Here is a 17208-nt window from a genome sequence, read left to right on the forward strand (position 1 = left end):
TGAAATTCCATTCGTAAAAGTATCCGTTTTACCCGAAATGTGTAGAAATACATTGTTTTTAAATGCCACGTACCATGTCATTTCTTCATCCGATTATAGTGATATTTGAAATAATTTATTTCCTGACCGTATGGAAAAAATTTAGACCAAAAAAGGATTTGAAAATTAGGCATACTGCACCAGCAATAGACGTCCTAATGTAGTAGTGCTGTGTTGGTGCAGGCAAGAAATTATTGGCAGTTTTATATCACTTCTCACTGTTAAGAGTGAAAATGAAGGAATCCAAAATCTTATCAGGAAATTTTTTTTAATTTCTTGAATACAAATCTCTTTAATTCTCTCATGTCAACAATCCTAATTCGTTTCTTCAATCAAATATAACCAATTCTAAGGGGAAAATGAGAATCGAGCAAAGATAGAAACATTATTTTAATTCATAATTCTTTGGCATTTCATCAGGATCTGCTTTTTTTTACTTCAAAGTTAGTACTCTTTCTAAATCATGTCTTATACTTCTTCTAAGGATCTGATGTAACTTGTCTGTTTATCTATCATCTCTTATTAACTTATCATGTGATATCAATTGTATTGTTTTCACAGATACTGAAGTTCATTAGGCACAGAATAAAACCACATTTACTGTAACATCCACGTTTGATCCTTCGTTTATTATACAGGTGGCCATATGGCCAAGTCCATGGACAGAGTGAAGTTGCTCAGTTCCAGTCGGGTTTCATCATTGGTATTGCATCACCTCATAATAATCCTGATGGTAGAGGCCTAAGCAATAATTATTTATCACTCTTTGTTTTGCTTATTCAAATTCAGTAATGATTCTTCAGATTTGTTAACTTGTGACTATAACCCACAGATAATAGTTTCTTATCATAGCAAGATTTCTGCTATGATTAAATGTTTACTTCTTTGTTGTGAGAAATCCCATTTCCCCAATAATTAATGCATCAATTAATTATATACTTATCTAAATCAAAGATAGATGCATATCTGATTTCTCAAGCCTGGGGTCAATCCATCATATTGGTTGAGCAGTTAAATATACACCTGCTGAAAGGTATATAGTTCATACTTTACCAGTTAGTCAGGCTCCATTAAAATTACTACGTTTATGGTCTCTAATGTCAATTTGGTTTTATGAGGCTGGTTCTGTCCCAACGTTTTTATGATTTTTTCTGGGGCTTAATTTTTCCAAATTTGCTCATGCTTCCTGATACTTAAAAAGCTGTATTAGATAAAGAACATACTATGTATAGTCAGACCTCAGCCAGCATAATTATTGGCAATGCCTTGAACATATTTTTTGCTGATTTTTCATTTTTACCTGAACATAAGCCCTGACTCGTAAGGTTTTTGTGGGATTTCATATTTTCTTTCCTTTGTTCATTTTAATTTTTTTTTTGTTCGTTCTACCCAATAGTTTATGAGCAAGCCACAATAGACCATGCTTATTTCTTTCAAAGACGCCATACCACATTAATCAACTTGAATGTTAATTTTGATAGGTTAGCATAGAGCTTACCCCTATGATTTATGAAGTTTCCACTTTTCAGATAGGAGAACCAGTTACTTTACGTCTGCTACGGTGGTTACCTATAAAGTTCTATTCATAAAATTGTGCTGCTTGACCTTTATCCAAGGATGTTCTGAGATATTACTTGTATGTGTTTATAATTTGAACTCTCTTGTTAATAGCATAATTACTTAAACTACTGCACAACCTTAACATTCCAGATAGTGTGATATGTTAACATTAATCATCTATAATTTTATATTCTATTTCTTTTTTGAAGATTTGTTTTTTTCACTTTTATTTGGTAAATTCATGAAGTATTGGTTTGATAAATTTGAAAATGGAATAGGCTGTGTGAGTGGAGAAAAATGACATTACACAGTTAGTGTGTGCTTGCCTAAAAACACTTCAGGTATTCATCCTTAAGTCCTGGTAAATCAACAGAAAAAGCATCATAGGAATTTGGAATATCTTGACATTCCATGCAGTGCATTATCAATAGTTATCTTGTGTTCTTATCTTGAAAATTGATCATCTTTATCTTCCTGAAACTTTCATCAACTACACCAGAATAGATTTTCCATTATTGACATAATGGTTTATCAACGCCAATGTGATTATCACAATATTATCTTTACAATTGCCACGTTGGAAAAACTTTATACCAGCCCCGGAAAGGAGATTTCACTTGCATTATTGGGTAAATATGGCATATCTTAATCCAGTCGTGATCTCATTTGGTGGAGGATGAGTAGATAAAACTGTGAATTGGTTAATGATTTTATAGTTTTACAAAATTGATGAATATCTGCTGAAGCTATTGAACTATCTGACTAATTGACTCTATATCGTGAATAAATTATATATAATGGGATGTAATAGTCTGGTAGTAGAGTATTGGGCAACAAACCAGAGGACCCGGGTTCACTTTTCAGGCATGCCTTTCAGGGCACTCTCAGCTTCACCTGAGCTGTCTGATTTTTCAGGTGTCAGAATTTGCTGGGAAACGATATGTAGCACAGGGAAAAGGTCTGGTCTCCATACCTTGACATGTAAATTTCACATGCCGTTGGGCTTATAATTGGGTGAACTCTACCAACACTGACCAAACCGACCTTCCGAGTTTATTACTGTGCTTATGGTTTATTGAAATCATTTTGTAACTTCATTAGAATTTTTAGACTCTAAACCAGAATTTTATCAGATCAAGATTTTCTAGGGCAGCTGTTTTTGACTTCTACAGTCAATCCAAATTTTTTCCGAGAGATATAGCATAGTTAGTAAAATTTCTGTTTATTGATTAGCACAATCTTCAACATTTGAAGGTCATCATCAAGTTTCGAGTTCTCGATAAATGGTCCCATTTCCATCTATGGCTGGCTATTTACTGGCTTTAGTAGTGTGTTTCTGGCAATGAAGTTCCATTTAACATCTGGTCCTTAAAGTTCAATACTTTTGTGGTGATAGTTTTTTTCTAATATCTAAATGGTCTTTCTTGATGATGCTTTGCCATTCTGTGTCATATTATTTTGATTTGGAAATAAATTTTTTACTTCCCTAAATGCTCGCCAAACATAGTTTCGTCAATTAGAACTAACATCACAATTTTCAGTAAGTGCAGAGTGCATCCTTGGTCAGCCAGTACCCCTAAATTAGCATTTTCAATTAATGGCATGCCCTAAATGAATTGTGCATATGTATGGAAAACTATTGTGTTCCCATTTAGGGTAGGTTGTTGGGTGCAACCATGAAAATTAAAGGAGAGAATCAGGGTATTTTCATACTGATTGAGCATTGAATTTTACATTAAATAACTTCCTAGTAAAGAATATGTAGGTGGTGAATTGAATCATACTTTTTTCTTGAAAGCACATTCTTAGTTATATATTATCTTAAATGAGTTCTTAGGAAGAATTCAACTGGAGGGTACGTATATAGCTTGGATTATAAATTGACACAACACGATAGCTGATATTACTTCACCCTTTTTCTTCCATAGCAAAATATTTAATTTGATATTACATGAAAAGTACCAGCATTTAAGTACAATTCTTAAATATAATTGATGGTTTCTGGCATAACTTTATGGAATCGATTCATATTGGTATTGAAAAATAGTAACTTAGTGATTCCACTGAAAATTTTTTAATATGAGACGACTCGGGTTTCGATGTTTAACGTCATCTCCAGGTGACAACGCTGACAGACATCCATCTACATATATTACCTTCTGATAGGGGGCAGGAAGGTGAGAAGGTGGGTGGGGGAGAGAATTGAGCAATGATAGTTGGAGGGAAGGGTGGAAAACATGAGGCACCTTATGAGGAGCCTTCCTCCTAATGGCAGAGGAAAGCGGGTGGGTTTTGAACGGTTCATAGACATGAATACCAAAGCCTTTTACATATCTCTGAGGTCAAGGGAGGGTGTGGGAGAAGTAGAGGGGTTCTTACCCTCATTTATACTGGTATCAATAAGTAGTAAGTTAAGGAGGGGTGAGTGGGAGGTGTACAACAATATTCTCTTTGGAGCATACACTTTTTAAAATTTCAAGCTGCTCTAAAGCATCTAGTTTAAATCCTTTCTATTCTACGCATAAAATTTCAAATTTTAAGTCACTACTAAGTAAGTTTTCTACCCTTCCCACTAGCTATCATTGCTCAATTCCCTCCTCCACCCACCCTCCGACCCTCTCACCTCCCCACCCATACCGGAGTGTAATATATTTATGGATGGATGTCTGTCAGAGTTGTCACCTGCAGATGACGTTGAATGTTGAAACCCAGGTCGTCTTGTATTAAAAATTTTTCAGTGGAATCACAAAGTTACTATTTTTCTTTTCCAATACAATTGTTAATCATAGAATTTGAAGTATTATTTATTAATATATGACACCTTTTAAATTTGTTAGTTCATTTCAATTCTGTTCCAAGCCTGAATTTAATTGCAGGATTTTACAATTAAATATCAGTTCTAGTGCTGTAGAATTTATCTGTAATTATTTGGACGAAATGTTGGACTTTCCTTTGTGGAGAGGTTACTAGATTTCCTACCAGTGCAAAAAAGTGTCCATAAGGATCCTGTAAACACAACTTAAGACGTAGAAATTAACCAGTAATTGAAGGAGAGGAGTTCCTTCTATTTCCATATCCTTCTTAACATAAAATGAAGGGCTAGATTTTAACTTTATTTATACAAATGTCTCTTGGAACAAGGGAGATACCTAAACTCCTCATGGCATACCTGGAGATGAATTTTTCTGCCTGATGGTGAATTTCTCCTTGCTTGGCCTACCTCCAAGTAGGCTGTAGAACTTTGCGACAGACTGGCCCTGTAAAGCCACTTTGATGGAGACTTTTAAAGTTGGAAGTGGTACACTAAGTAATAATATAAAAATACTTGTTTGTTACGGTACCCACAACAGAAGCAATATTTCTATGAGGGTAACTTGAAAAGTTCTCGGCATGGGATGGATATAAATTAGTTACCTCAGTGAAACTTTTTTTATTTTTCGATGTAGTCTCCCTGTGATCTAATGCACTTGGTCCATCAATGTTCCAATGTCTTTATCCCATCTAAAAAAACAGATTCCTTCAGGCCTACAAAATAACAATCTACTTTGGCTGTTAGTTCTTTGTTTTAAGAGAATCTCCACTTAGGAAAATTTTGAGCTTGGGGAAGGGATGTAAATCTGATGGAGCCGAATAAGGCGGGTGTGGCGCATAAGTCATATCTTAGTTCACATATTTTTACCATGGCAATGACACAAGTATAGGTGTGCATTGTCTTGAGGAAAGATGAATGGCTTCCTTGCCAAATTTTTTTGTGTATCTTTTGCTGTAGTTGGTCCATGGGGTTAACATAGCATTGTCCGGTAACTGTTCGATCAGGGGGAAGATAATCTATCAGCAGAATCCCTCTCGTATCCCAGAAAACTGGAGCCATCACCTTACTGGTTGGCCGTATATCCTTTGCTTTCTTTTGTGGTGGTGGTGAATCAACATGTTTCTACTCCTTTGACTGGTACTTTGTCTCTGGAGTATAGTAGTGGACCTTAGTTTCATCTGTGGTCACAAACCAGCACAGAAAGTCTTGTTGATTGCTCTTAAAGCAGGTCAAACATTGTTTGGAAATTTGCATTCTGATACATTTGTGGTCCTGAGACGAAAGTCAGTGCACTCATCTAGCGGATGATTTTCTTATATCAAACTCCACTGTTATATTGTTAAATGCCCATTCAGATGAGCTAGCTTAACTCTCATCCAAAAGGAAGTAAATGTGGTCTCTTTATTAATTGCTCATGCAATTCTTCCAGCTGTTTTTGCTGCTCTCGCAGCTAGTTCTATAATGCTCTTTGGGTGCCAATTTTCTCTGATGTCTATCTCATAATGAACCAGTTGTGACATTTCATTAGTTTACCCTTCAATTCAAGAAATCTCTGAGGAGAGTTCTTTGGGCTGCGATGAGAATTTTCACTTCAATAATTTAGTTGTTCCAAGACTAAAGTCCTATGGAATAGTATTCAACACAATAATATGTATCAAAAGATATGTTATCATTGTTTCATGGGTAAAGAGCAATTGGATGATAAAAAAATTGATAGCAGGAAAAGTATACATGTTTAAAGAGGTACAAATTGCTACATAATTTCAATCGTTGGTTATAATGAAAATTTTGAAATAGATGTCATGACATACTTAAAACTAGTGAATGTATAATGATTGTTTAATAAAATCCAAATTTATTTTTGATGAGACTACAGTAATCAACTTGAAGATTGGTACTAAGGAATAATACAAGGCATACTCATAAAGTAAGGGCCGTTTGGTCACAGGAAAAAGTATGCTCATATCAAACATATGAAATGCATTTTGTTGGCACTTTTAGTTAGCTACAAACCTACTTCACTTCTCTACATAATCGCCATTCACTTCTAAGCATTTTTCGTACTGCTGCACCAGCTTCTATAACTCCTCTGCATAGAAGCTCGCCACCTGAGAGTTGAACCAATTGGCAACGCCATTCTTGAGTCCCTCTTCGGTTTCATAATGTTGTCCACCGAGCCACTGTTTTAAGTGCAAGAAGAGGAAGTAGTTGCTAGGTGTAAGGTCAGGACTGTACAGTGGGGGGGGGGGCCAAAAACTCCTGTCCCCTGGACATTCTTTGCTCTTTGTGGTGGTCGGTAAGCATTTTCGGTAACCATTTTGCACACAAATTGTGGTATCCAAGGTTTTCCATGACAATATTGTAGACAGTAGTGCGTCCAAGTTGAGGAAATCGTTCAGCTGGGCCATTAATCTTCAATCAATGATCACATCGAAGTATTTTTTCCACTTGCAAAACAATTTCATTGGTCAGAATACTGGGCCTGCCACTTTGCTCTTCGTCATGGACACTTGTTTGTCCATTTTTAAAATCATGGCATCATTGTCTCACCTTTCCTTCCCTCATAACGGTAGGTCCATAACCTGGGCATAACTCCCGATGAATTTCAGCAGCCAATAATCCTTTTGCATGCAAGAATCGTATGACAGAATGCACTTCATAGCTGGCAGGATGAATGTTTGTTGTGGACATTGTTGTTTGCATGTACGGGCAAGGAAACGACTTCTGAAACCAAAATAATGCTGCTCTAGCTTCTCAATGGATCAGTAGATGGTGCTGCATGAGTAAAACTGTGTTCTGAAGCGCCAATATTTAAATATAAGCAAACGGCCCTGACTTTATGAATATGCCTCGTAATATGTGGACTAAATTATGAAATAAAACTGTTTAAGTTGGACCAAAGTTTGGTAATAGTTATGTGATCAGAAGCAATGGACACAGCCAGCCTACTTTATCGCCACACTGATGTTCATGATCCTCTTGTCCGCAGGACGGTGTTTTTTGGTTGTGTCCTCCCAATTTTAGAATACTGTTCACCAATCTGGTCTACCACATCCACAACTACTTAAGAGTTACTCAACCAACTCAAGACCTCTTTATATCTTTGTTACCATTTTCCATTATCGCATCCCTTCCCTCAAAAATACAACCTGTGACTTCACTCTCTCATCCCTTGGTATTTCCCATCTCTCATCCCTTGGTATTTCCCATCTATACCACCAATGATTGCTATGTGATATGAAATTATTACATAGCATCTTCTGCGGAACTCTCGGTACCAACGACCTTCTTCCACTATTCTCAATTTGTGTTCCCCCCCGACCAACACGTAACTTAATCTGATGTAGATTCCAAATTTCCGTCTCTCGATCTCTCAATGTTCTGTATTCCATTGACTCCCTGCTACATTTAATTCCCTAACATTTCAGTATTCTTCCCTGGACTTCTCTCTACCTTACTCACTGCTTTCACCTCCTTCTTCAAATGCCAGATAGTAGCTTAGCCCTCTCTGCTTGCATATGTGCTCTCCTGCCATCTTATAGCTGTTCCTGGCATTTATTTTGTTAATTTTTCATTATTGTTTATTGCTCTTACCCTTTCTTTTTCGTAATGTATATTATATGTATTGCCTGTCAGCCAATGTAAAAGCCTTTGTGCCATTTTTGTTCGCTTTGTTAAATAAATAAATATGAGTATCAATGCAACAATTTCAGAGTGTAAAAATCATTCACCTTGACTGGGATCCGAACCCAGATCCCTCAATACCTGGTCGAGTTCTATGACCAGTTAAGCTATCAAGGCATCCTCTTAAACTCTGAAATTTTGGAGCTTTTAAAGGAACAAGATGTTGTGACAAAATACTGTAAATACAATGTCACAGGCATTTGTAGTCGTGCGGGACACGCCACAGTGCACAAGGTTAAAGCCAATTATTAAACACTTAGGCTGTTTATACCTTGAATAATTCCAAAGAAACTGCGGGAGATGCCGCAATGGTAAAAAAAGAAACTACACTTCCACAATAAAGATTTGATATTTCACGACCGCGGTTTCGATGCTACGCATCATCATCAGATGATAATGATGCACAGCGTCGAAACCATGGTCATGAAATATCAAATCTTTATTGTGGAAGTGTAAAGTTTCTTTTTTTACCCTCATAATGAAGGAATTCCACAAAGTTAAACCTGAAACTGTAATGTTTAAATAAATCAATAATTGCCATTAACAGCCGATGTTCTTTGAAGGCAGTACTATCTGAAACACCCTGGAATAATAATATGAATCAAGAGACATCCCATCCAACAGATGGTGTAATCACTCAAAGGTGCCCTCCACAAAGCATCTCAAGTAAGATTGGGATACCACTGAAAAATATATGCTGGCAGAGGGATGCTAGGAAAAAAATATATGTATTTATGTATAAAGAGTAACGGATGAAAAAACAAAATCATCAACCCAAAGATCAGTTTGATAGGTAAGGTTACCCTATACCAAGCCCAACAGTGTGTGAAATCCACACATCAGGGTGTCGATAGAGTTCACCCGGTATAAGCCCAATGGTATGTGAAATTTGCCCATCAGGGTATGGGGGCCAGGTCCTTTCCCTGTGCCACCCTACATTTCCAGAAAGATCTGGTTTCCAAAAAATCTCAATTTGGGTGAAGCTGAGTGTGCCCAGGAATTGAACCTGGGCCTTCTGGTCAGCAGTCTAACGTTCTACCCCCTGGACTACCATTACCAAATAGCTATATTATTTCAAGTATTAGTAAAATTTTTAAATAGATTTGGTGATCGCAATTCCTTTTTGAAATCTAAGAGTGCAGTTTTCTTAGGAGAGACAAATGTCTTCATGATATCAGAGCATTTTGAGTGCTATGAGCTTTTGAGAAACCGTACAGATATTTATCTAGTAGGTAATTTACTGATAAAAAATCAACTATTGAGTTCTCTACAAATCTCTCAAGTGATTTGGAGGATGTGTATACAAAGGACATGGCACGAAAGTGGAATGGTTCATTTGATACCTTGAGCTATTTTATTGGCTTAATGGTTTCCAGTTGAGTGGAGGGGATGAATAACTCAGCAAATACATGTGATGAGTAAAGCTGGAAATAGAATTGGCCAAATAATTTTGAATGTTATACTGTTCAACCAATTTCTTCCAGGAGTAATAGATTTAATGCTACAAATTTAACTGAAATTCCAGGTTGCAAAAGAAACACTTGCAATATGTATCGTTTCCACAAAGTGACGCCTGAAGTTATCTCCTTTATGAAATTCCAGGATAAAATGAAGGTGGTAAAGAATTTCATTGCTGAAATTATGAGCATCTATCCGTTTAATCACATTGAAATTTGCATTATGAGATGGTGATTCTAAAAAGCTGAAGGACCTAATCGGTGGATGAGTTAAGAAAGTATGCATTTCATTCCTCTGTATTGAAATGAAGTTTTTCATCATATGTTTGAGATCATTTCATCATCATAATTTGTCATCATTATTTGAGAAAATCAAGTTGAACAAACGGAAATAAACAATTTCAGACCAATATCAACAATATCTCTCTTATCTCAATTTGCTATGATATTTGAGTTATTTTTTTATTTTAGATTGGCAGGCTTAGATAAATTCAAAGTTATATCTGATTTGCAGTGGGGTTATCCAAAAGACATCTATGTGGTCGGCACTCATGAGTGGTTTCAATTCCTTAGATAACCAGAATTTAGTTCTTGGTTTGTTTCACTGCTTGGTTTGTGAATTTACTCATGCCTTTGATCTCACTGGCCATCCCCTTCTTTTGAGTAATGCTAATAGAGGGGGTGTCAGAGGTGTAGCCTTGCAATGGCTAAAATCCTATTTATTTGAAAGATTAAAAACACTGCAAATAACATCCAAATCTGTAAAATATGCATCAGATTCCTATCGTGTTAGCAACGGCTCAATATTGGGAACTATCTTATTTTTGTTATTTATTAATGACATACCATTAATATATAAAAATGATCAAAGCATTGATTCCATAATATTTTCTGATGATTCAAACTTTATAATTTCTGACAAAAGTAATCAAAGACTTCGGGTTAAATGACAATAGTCTTAGTCATTGTCTGGAACTGGTTTTGTGACAACAGATTTAAATTCAATTGGGAAAAGCCACAGGTCCTTGCATTTAATCAGGCAATATTGCAAGAAGATATTAATTTAAATCTTAACATTAAAAAAATTATTTGTCCATCCAACACCAACTTTCTTGGCCTAAATGTTTGACAAACTGGTGGGTGGAATAGTTATGTTATTAATCTGTGTTCCAAACTACTCACTGTGATGTACCATATTCAGTTCCTGCCTAGCACAGTGTCTCTAGAGGTATTAAAACTCTTGTATTATTCTAATTTATTCACTAGGGTATCATATGGAGCAGTGTTCTGGGGATCATCTGTGTGCATCTTGCGCTAAGTTTTCTTGATTAAAAAGAAGTTATTAGATGTGTTGTTGGTGCTGCTTATAGGACACCATGTAGGCCCTTATTGAAAAAATTAAATGTTCTTACCATTCCATCTATGTAAACGTATATATTTGTCATGTCTGTCTTTATCTAAAATAATATCTATCTTTTTCGCGCATATAGTGATATTCACTTTTATTCTACCCAAAATCATCACAACATCCAAACAGGTTACTATAAATTAGCAATTTCATTTATGTCCATTGGCAGTGAATTTAAGAATTAATAACAAATTACAAACACTCATTGAAAGCCAGTGATAAATAATTCAATTTCAAATTGAAACTCCTTTTAATAAGGTGTTCATGTTCATTTAATGAATTTTTAAATGACCAGCCGTTCTACGAGGGTGGTCCCATAAGTATCCAGCCTGACCAAGAGATGGCGGTAGATGTTTGAAAAATATCACTGAATTAGGAAGTACACAATCTATAAAGCATATGTTTCAGGTTCGAAGATGCTACATTGTTTAGTATTTGGATTTTAGTTATAGGATTCTACTCTGGGTGAGTCTGCTCCTTGGTTTACAACAGTAAAATATTTGGTAGCAGAGTTTAAACAAGGATGTACAAGGTATCAAGGCGAGTGTCACATTGGTTGACCAAATGAGGTGACGACTCCAGAAACTGTGAATAAAATCCACAAAGTGATACTGGATGATCATCGACTGAAAGTGTGTGGTCTAGCCGACATAGTAGGCATTTCAAAAATTGTGGTACATTGCATATTAACTGAAAATTTGTACATGAGAAAGCTGTGTGCTAAATGGGTGCCTCATTCGCTCACAATTGAACAAAATCAGTGTCTTGAAGATGTTCCAATTGAGTGTTCAGCAAAGTTTCACAGCAACAAAGCAGGATTTTTGCTCTGTTTCATTACCATGGATGAAACATGGGTCCACTACGTCACTTTTAAGACAAAAGAACAATCAAACCAATGGATTCAAAAGGGAGAACTGCCTCCAAAGAAGGGGAAGACCATTTTATCTGCAGGCAAGTTCATGGCATCGGTTATTTAGGATGCGTGTGGGATAATTTTCATTGACCATCTTGAAAAAGGAAAAACTATCAATGGCAAGTATTATGCGAACATATTGCAATGTTTGTACGAAGAAATCAAGCAAAAGCAGCTGCATTTGCCTAAGAGGAAAGTGTTGTTTCATCAAGACAATGCACCAGCTCACATTCATTATTGCAATTGCTAAAATTCATGAATTGAAGTTTGAATTGCTACCTAATGCACCCTATCTGCCAGATTTAGCCCCCTCAGGTGATTTTCTGATCGCAAACTTGAAAAAATGGATCAGTGGTCTAAGATTTTCCAACCGTGAAGAAGTGATGTCAGTAGTTATGGCTATTTTGAGGAGCAAGACATTTCTTATTATAAAAAGGGTATCCAACTTTTTGAAAATTGCCGGGAAAAGTATATACAGCTGAAAGCAGATTATGTTGAAAAATAAATGCATTTTTTCCAAACGTTTCGTGTTTTCTTTGTTGGGTCCACTGGGACCACCCTCGCAATACATTGTGTTCTTATTAAATACTTTACTGTGTATGCATCTTTATTAAGCATGTTCATATTGTCAAAATGTACCTGTATTTTGTACTTTTCTTTGTATTTGACGACTCACGTACCTACATCATATGTATGGTCAGTGGCCAAAAAATATTATTATTATTTAACCAGCCCAATCTGGCAAATCCTATTTCAAATTGTCTTGGGAGTCCCATCTATTAGCAAAACATTTTTTTTTGTAGGTTTCCTTTTTCTTCTTTCTAATTAATGTTACTCTTCATTTTTCAGCACTGTGTACTCCTGAAATAATTCACTAGTTTCATTTTGCTTAAAATTACGTCAATGTAATGGATTGTATTTTCCCTCATATTGGTCGTATTTTTCATTTCTAGTGTGATTCAGGGTGTTAAATTCCTTTGACTTAACCTTACTTGAAAGTACATTTCATATCTGATTTCATAGTCTAGCAAAATAATAAAATGGGATAATGGAAATTTTAATGTCAACAGAATAAACTATTATATTCGTTGAAACAGTATCAAAATTCCTCTTCAAATTCAATCAAAGCTACTGAAATCATGATTATGTATCATTGTTAAGGGTACTCTAGCCATCAAGGTAGGTTTTATTGACACTCATTTAAACAACAATAAATGTATTTGCCTCTCCTAGCAAAGCCTAACTTGATATTTGACATTACGATAAACCCTACTTCAATTCTACACTCCTCCCTTCATTCTGTCCAACATTCCTATCCTCCCCCAACGTTGCCTGTCCAATGATCTCCCCTCCATATTGCAGTCCTCAATGTACCCTCACCAATCAAAATGCTCTGTATCCACCTTTCTCACTGTCTCTGGGTTTCTCCCAATAGTTCTCTCTCCTTATCTACTACTTCCACATTTGTTTTTCTTTCTATCCAGTTCACCTTTTCGATCCTTCTCCACACCCACAATTCAAAAACCTCCAATCTATGACTGTAATTTTGCTTAAACGACAATGTGTGTATGCAGCACAAAACCATGCTCCATATCATAGTTTTAAGGAGCCTTTTCTTAACCACCGTTCTCAATGTCCATGTCATAAATTCTCTTCTCCTTGTTAAAGCTTCTGTTACCTATCCAAATCTCCTTCTTATGTTCTTACTGTTATGATCATTTTGGTGCAAAACGATTCTTAGGTGGGAAAATCATCCCACCTTCCCTAATGTATGAATGCCTATTTTAATTATTCAACTTGGCTCTCTCTTTCTTGAAAATGAAAACAGCATAACCTTTTTTTGCTTACTTTTAATCTCATCCTATACTTAACCCACTGACATTCCAATATGCTCAGAAATGCTTGCAATTCATGGCTGCTTGGCAAACTAGGGCTTCCAAGAAACTGCAGCAGATGCTCCAAAAGTAACTTTTCTCAAAGTTATCTGCTGAAATACATTTCAATGCAACAATTTCAGAGTGTAAAAATCATTTACCTTGACCGGGATTCGATTTCAGAGTTAAAGAGGATGTCTCAATAGCTTAACTGGCTAAAGCACTCGGCTGGGCATCGAGGGATCTGGATTCAAATCCTGGTCAAGGCAAGTGATTTTCACACTGAAATTGTTGCATTGAAACTAGGGCTTGATCATCTGCAAAATTGATTTTATTTAATGTCCTCTGACCTTCATTTTGATCTCTAGTTCTGCCCAAACTACTCCAACCATTTCCTCAACGTATATGTACACTGAAAAGCACTGTTGATAATGGACACCCTGTCATACTCCTCTTCTTATCACTGCCATTTGGACTCTCCATCCCCCACACACACTGCAGCAGTCTGAGACTTCCTCCCACTGTGGATAAGTCTCGTATCCCTCCAATCTACTCAAACATATTTATATATTTATTAATTCTATGCAATTCACTCTATCAAATGTCTTCTCGAAATCCATAAAACGTACAAATACATCCCTAAGCAACCTCATTACTGCTATGGTATCACATGTGCCTCTCCCCTTACCAAACCCAAACTGATCATCTCATAAGTAATCATTTGCCCTTCTGTGTTCTCTTATTGATGATCCTGAACTTTTCATGTGTTAGAAATCAAACCTATTGTTCTATAGCCCTCACATGGCTGACTTTCCTTTTTTGGGATTAGCATTAACACTGATCTGATGAAGTCTTCCAGCCAATTCCTCTCTCATAAATTCTATGAAATAGTCCATCGATAAATCTTCCTCCCACGTATTCCCAAACCATTGATTAGTTTTACGGGAATGTTATTTACAGCCTATTTGATTTCAAACCTCTTAATTTCCTTTCCATCTCTCCATCAAATATACTTCGACCTAAGCTATCCTCATCTGCATCATATTCTCTTAAGTCAAAGAATGCTAGCCTAATTTCTTTACCATGTAGTTACTCTATTTATTAAATCCATCCCTCTAGAATCTTTTGTGGTTCAATACGTGTAAGTTTCCTGTCTTTGATTTTTATGCATGGATATTCTCTTTTTACATACAGTGCTCTCACCTTCTTCTACAGCACATCAATTTAATCCTTTCTTTGTAAACTTCCTGTATCTTTAGATTACATCTTTGACCATTTCACCCTCTCAGTTTTCTGCCTCAGTTTATGATTCAGCTCCTTGTACTTTTGTACTTACTTCTACATAACTTCATGTTTACATTCTTCCATTTCTTTCCTTCATCTGCCTTTCCAACCATATTTTCTGCATTCCATGGTTTTCTTGCCTTTTTTTCTATTATTGTTCCTATGGTTTTGTGTGCAACTTTTGGTATGAATTTTTTTATATATTCCTGTTTTTCTCCTCTTGTGCCCATCACCATGTTCTCACTTCATAATTTTCTCTACAGCCTGCTGATACTCCTTTCTTTTCATCCCAATTAGTGCTTCTGCATATTATTTCCTCAACAATCTTCCCTCCGTTATCCTCTTGAACCTAATTTTACACTTCATTTGAGCTAATATTAATCAGAATCCACATCTGCTTCAGGGGAACAGGAAATTAATCATCAATTTCCATTTAATACAGGGCTAAATAAATGCTTGTAAACCTGCATCACAGTAAATCATTCTTCAAATCCACATACTTCCTGCCTAGCTTCATTCTCTCCAACATGTCTATTATTTTCCTGACTCTTTATCATCTGCCCTACAATCTATGCTCCACAACAGACTTCAACAATTCATTGCCTCTCAGAATGTCCTCCATCCATTTTTATTGCCCTCTTTCAGTTACCCACAGCAACCTTAATCCCTCCCCCACCATACCTAGAATGTCACTGATGACAGCCAATTAGGGATGGTCTATATTTAGGTGTTTGATATAAATGTTATGTATTAAGTAATGGTTTGATACGAAGAGCCAGGGGCATTGACCATGTCCCATGACCTTAAGCAAGCCATCAATAATGAACTAGATATTTCAGGCAGGTGATGCTTTGGGAGGAAGATGGCCACTGACAAATTTCAAGAATGGCAGAGGTTTTGAATTTTATTGCAATAGTGTGTATCTTTAAACCTGCTAAAGAGCTCCAGTAACTGCCGAGTTAAAGGAGTGCAGCAGCCACCATATCTTCTTCCTTTCAAATGCCATCTATCCCATTCCCTGATGTGGTTGCTTCATCTAAGGTAGCAATCCAAACAGGTTGGAATGGAGTTGAATTATGACTTCAAAGTGCAGTTGAGCAAGTACCAGGGCCTATTATGAAGCGGAGATCTTAGAGAAAAATTTATCCCTCAAGATTTTTATGAGGGAAACTGGCTTCAAAGGGCCTTTAGGGAGTAAATTAGATGGTCTACCCTGTTACATAACTTAGGTTCCCTCCTATTATGACTACTATTGGGAAGTTAAATGAGCTTACAAAGCTTCAGTTCAAGATCATTTAGGCTAGACAAGAGGTGTCATGAATTCAGTGTGTTGTGGACTTCTTGACATTATTTCATTTTCGACCCAGGTAAAATACAAGTATATCGTATGTATATGTATTGTATGAATATAGTATGTATGAAGTACTTGTATATATTATGTATGAAGAACCAATCGTTCAGGAATGGATATGGGGAGTAGAGGGAACGTGACCCGTCAAGATGTTTTGAGATATATATTCTATTTAGTTCCAATAAATTGTCTAAAATTACCATGTTACCCAAAATTTAATAAATTTGACTTTAAAAAAATGTATGCCTTTCAGTTATTACATTGTCTTCCTCCCCTACTCAAATTTGTTATCCCCCACCTCCCCCGAACATTGATCTTGGATCTTTATTTTATTGCCTCCATCACTGAATACATATGAGTTACTAGCCATCAAACACCAGGAAATGATCAGAGTTCTGGCACTGATAGTGGCTAAGAAGAAGCTTCATAAAAGGTCTAAAGAAAAATTCCACCATCTTCTTCCAGACGTCTGTCAATAACCTCCCCCTCTCTGTTTTATAGTTCTCACCATCTGGCCCAGAGGTTGAGCATTATTTGGGATGCCATCTTCATGGTCTCAAAGTCATTAAACAAAGATACTGCAGCTCAAACCCTATGTAAAGAGCATTTGCAACCTCCATAAAAATTATGTATTTTTAACTCTTTATGTCATGGATAGTGATGTAAAGGTTTTCACACATGGCAAAGATGAATTCTATAACTTCTGATGACCATCTTGGAAAAAGCTGTGGAAGATATTCTACTTTGTCATTACCTTTGTCAAAATCTACATGAATATTAACATCAAAATTCTCCTGAGGAGGAAGCACATTCATGAGTGATAAAT

General features: G+C 36.2%; 1 protein-coding gene across 1 annotated transcript in view; it reads left to right on the forward strand.

Annotated features, from left to right (window-relative positions):
- Nucleotides 1–17208, forward strand: part of LOC139692369 (RING finger and SPRY domain-containing protein 1-like) — a 38959-nt gene that overhangs the window by 7292 nt on the left and 14459 nt on the right. The window lies entirely within an intron of this gene.

The sequence above is a fragment of the Hetaerina americana genome, unplaced genomic scaffold (genome assembly GCF_022747635.1).
Source record: "Hetaerina americana unplaced genomic scaffold, ioHetAmer1.1.p SCAF_4, whole genome shotgun sequence".
NCBI lineage: Eukaryota > Metazoa > Arthropoda > Insecta > Odonata > Calopterygidae > Hetaerina > Hetaerina americana.